Here is a 4,753-nt window from a genome sequence, read left to right on the forward strand (position 1 = left end):
TGATAGAGTGCTTGCCTAGCCTGGGTGAGTAATTGGGTTTGATCTCTAGCACCACATAAAAATAAATAAATAAAATAAAGGTATTGTGTCTATCTACAACTTAAAATTTAAAAAAAAATATATTTATTTGCAGGTGGGTACTGGGGATTTAACTCAGGGTCTCTTTACCACTGAGTCACATTCCAGCCTTTTTAATTTTATTTTTTATTTCAAAATTGTTTCACTAAGTTGCTTAGGTAGGGCCTCATTAAGTTGCTGAGGTTGGGTCGTCCTCCTGCCTCAGCCTCCCTGATTGCTGGGGATATATGCCTGTTCCACTGCACTCAGCAGAAATCAAGTTTTTCATAGGGCCCATCTTGTCCCTGAAACATTAGTTCTCCTGAGTGCTGCATTCTTGCAAAGGCGCTATGAAAACATCTTAGTAAATAACATCCCACAACTGTGTTATCCTTCACATTGAATTTAGCCTGATGAGGATTGTCTGTGTACAGCCACCACTGCTTCATTTTATTACACTTGGTATACAACACTCAGAAAATTAAGAGACAAAGAGAACCAGTATTTAGTAAAATAATAAAAGGACTTTCTTGAATGGTGGCACTTTGGATACTTCTTTCTGCCTTCTGTGACTGGAGGAATAAGGATGTCATGGGGTTTATTAACAGCTGATAACAACAGGGTTCATTTACATTTTGTAGCTCGTGTACCCACCTCCTTCAGGCACGTGTGGAGGGAATTGAAATTGCAGTTTGCCTATTATGTGTTGGCAGTAATCTTTCAAAAAAAATTTTATGTTTCAAAATCAGGCAGCCAACAGAAGTAGCCAGTGATCCATGGGGCTATTGATGTGAATTGAATTTGCAGAGGGAAAATGGGATTTGGTTGCTGTATGAACTCATAATGAGGTGGCCCCACACATTTGTAATGGTCAGCCATTGTTTATGCCCAGAATCAGCTAGAAATCAAATATCTTCTGAGCAGAGATTAAAATGAGACTTGAGGTCTTTAAAAGAATGTTTTTTTCCTCCAATACAAATAAGTCATTCCAAATTGATGTCATTTCGTTGGGATGTCAAAGATGTACAATCTTAACATAATGAACCCTTTTGATAAGTGAAGTTGGGTCAGGAATCTTCACTAATTTCATTATCTTATTGATAAGGTTATGGGACCCAGACCCCCAATATATGTATTCTATAAATATATAAAATACATGCATCATTTTTTATCAGTGATCTATATGTGTTCATATACTGAAATCTTATGTAAAGTAGAAAACATAAAAAATGCAAAGTCTGAAGGAAAAAGTAGTTTTTACTGATTTTTACTGGTTTGAAGGGTAGGTATCTGTTCTCACAGGCCCAATGTACTTTCTTATGAACCACTGTGCTAATGATGGAAATGACAGTAACTAGTTAATATGCTTTAGGTGACAGTGTCAGGTGAGGGAGGATCCTGGCTGGGCTGTCCTTCCTATCAGAGTGTAGCTACTGGCTGAGATACGTGAGCTCATCCTGAGCCTTTCCTCTTATGATGTGGTGGGAGCTGTAGACAGGGGTGGGTTAGTATTGAAGATTCAGAAGCTGTTCTCCTCCGCTGTGGAGTGTGGGCTGGGAAGAAGTTCAGCCAAAGAAAGGGCACCCACCCGCCATGTGTTACCCGGATGTAGTGCCTAAGAAGTTCATTTCCTGAGTCATCACAATATTTTCTTTTTTACTTCCTCCCTCCCTTTCTTCCTCACTCCTTCACTCCTTTTTAAACCTTACTTATTTTTGTTGTTGGGAGACTGGGGCACTGTATTTCCTGTAAATATATTTCTCCTCTGAGGTCAGAGTTTTGGGTTAAGAGTATGGCTTTGAAGTTACAGTGATTGCTGTATTTGAATAAGTTGCATGAATGAATATTGGGATCTGTTCCTGTAGTCCACATTGTGATGCTTAGGCAAGCTGGTAAAGCCCTCTGATTTGACATTTCCTTAATGATGGGCCATGTGAACCTAGATGCTTCTCTGTAGGTTTAAGTAAAGGGCATGAGACGTAGTCAGCATAGGGTTTGGCATTGTGTAAAGGCTAATTTAATCTTGGTGGATGTGATCATTCTCATGGTGGTTTTTTCCTTCCTATGAGTCTTCAAAGTGTTTTCCTTTCTTTTTTTTTTTTGGCACCAGGGATTGAACCCAGGGGTGCTTAAACACATCCATAGTTCTTTTGATTTTATATTTTGAGACAGAATCTCTCTAAGTTGTTTATGACCTTGCTATGTTGCTGAGGCTGGCTTTGAACTCATGATCCTCCTGCCTCAGCCTCCAGAGCTCCTGGGATTATAGGCCTGTGCCCACCATGCCAATCTTTAAAATATTTTTAAAGGCTTCACTTAACCTCAGAATATCTTATATACCCAAGTGATAACTGGGATAATATATACTGGGCCTGGGACATTCACTTTAGTGTTCTTGTTTTTGGGAGGGTTGGAATTAAATCTTAACTTTCTATTACGGTTCATGTGTCTTACCTTTTCTCCAACACCAGGGCGAAAGGGGAAACCAAACAGCTAATCCTTAGTTGTCAGGTGAAAAGGGATTTTTGATGTTTGATTGGATCAAACTTTAGATTGGATCAGAGGAGTTGTTTTTAGTATTACAGAAGTTGAATAAGGAAAGGAGGAGCAGGAAGGATCTCAGGAAGGAGATTTTGCTAATTGTAATTAGTGGCACATTTCTGTAGTTTTCTGATGTAAATCACTTACAGTAAAAAAAAATAAATAATTTTTTTTTGCTATTATTTTTAAGTGGCAGATTGCAGTATGTATTTTAGGACCTTCCACCCATTTTGATTGGAAAAATTATGTTGTTTGAATTTTAGATACTGCAGGTAAAGTCCTCATTTAACTAAATAACAGGGACTTAAGGATCTTAAAAAATACTCTTGTAGCTGAAGGTGTTTTTCTCTAACATATTATTCAGATAAGTGTAAATCCTATAACTGAGCAGAATAAATTTTTTCATGTCCTTTAGAATCTGTTTTCTGGCCTCATCTGTATTGGTCTTACCTTAAGAGGCAAGAAGTATAAGTTGTGTGGATTATGGAGCAAAGATGAAGGACAGTATATTTTGCTTATTTCCGGCTTGCAGCTGCCTTTTAATGCATCAGAATGAATGCTGAAGCTACTTACTTTTCTCCAAGTTGTCTTTGGTAAGGCACATTTGCATCTTTTTTTTTGGGGGGTAGGGACCAGGGATTGAACTCAGGGGCACTCGACTGAGCCACATCTTAGCCCTATTTTGCATTTTATTTGGAGATAGCATCTCACTTAGTTGCTTAGGGCCTTGCCATTGCTGAGGCTAGCTTTGAACTCATAGTCCTCCTGCCTCAGCTTCTAGAGCCACTGAAATTACAGGTGTGTACCACTGTGCCCAGCACATTTGCACCTGAAATGCAAGACAGAGAGATTATTATTTTGCTCTTTTTTAGTAAAAAGTGATAATGTCCTTATTTGTTCATTCTAGAATTCCAGGCATCAACCTCTGAAGCTGAAGGAGAATCTAATTTTGCAACATGTATGTTAATATCAGGGACATATCTCAAATGCATTTCAAGCCAATGACATAGAATTCTTGGTTGCAGGCAGCAGAGTGGGTTTTGACTGACTTGGCTTTGGAAGGGTACTACAGACTTCTCAGGATGAAGGAAAAGAATGGGATCATCAAAACTTAGAAAGTACAGGAGCTAGTAACAGTGGGGTCTGAGGAACAATTGGTATTGGAATGAGTTGGTCCCTACTATGTTGCCTTTTTAGGGATGGCACTCAACAACCAGACCTAGGAAGATTCTGACCAGTTGGTGGGGGGGGGGACAAGGTGCTTGCATGGATAGTGTAGTGGAAAATTGGGAGCTATGACATGGAGAAGTGGGGAAAGGACCATGGAGTTAACTATAGCTGGGCCTTCTATCATAGCGTGGCTTATCAACCATGGGTACCAGAGTGGGCTCTGAGCCTCCTCATGCAAGCCCTAAGGATGTTCTTTTTTTGGAAAGCATAGCCAGTTCTATAACTGATGGTTTAGCCTCCTTTTCTTTACCTTTGCCCCAGGCTAGAGAATTTGGTTTTTGTGTGATGCTGTCTCAAAGTGGGAAAGAAAAATCTCTCTTACTTAGCAAAGATAAAATATTACAGTGCTATGGAGCAGATGCTTGGAAACATAGGCCTTCTATAATTGGAAAGGAGCAATTAAAGAAGACACAAAGAAAACTTCCAGTTGCTGTTTGTAGAAGCCAGGTTAAGGTTTACCTGTGAAAGGCTTCAGCTATTTAAGGATCTTAATGATTCCTTGAACAAGGAGGGTACCTGAGGGCACGGTTGCATGCAGGCATGTGTATTCCCAAATTTCACTATTCAGCATCAATTACGGCCTCTTGTATTTAGTTGGAAAAAGCTCTTTTTAAGGTTGGGGCATGGTAGAGGGCTGTTCACTCTATTTCTTCTTTGGACTTGTTGCCAAAAGGTTCTAAGTTTACCTTGAAACCCCAAGGAGGGGTCACTGAGCTCAGAAGCAGCTCTTGGGGAGCCAGACTCTACAACTTTTCACATAGGACCACCACTTTATACAGGTTTCAGGTTTTCTGTGGATGTAGTACCGTCTGGAGATTCTGAGTCTGTGTTGATGAATCCTACTTTTCCACTAAAGAGCTGGGCATGATTTTAACCTCTTTGGGTCAGTTTTTAGTCATTTTTTGTGGGTTGCGACCAAAAGACT

Source organism: Urocitellus parryii, chromosome Y (genome assembly GCF_045843805.1).
Source record: "Urocitellus parryii isolate mUroPar1 chromosome Y, mUroPar1.hap1, whole genome shotgun sequence".
In the NCBI taxonomy this organism is placed as follows: Eukaryota; Metazoa; Chordata; class Mammalia; order Rodentia; family Sciuridae; genus Urocitellus; species Urocitellus parryii.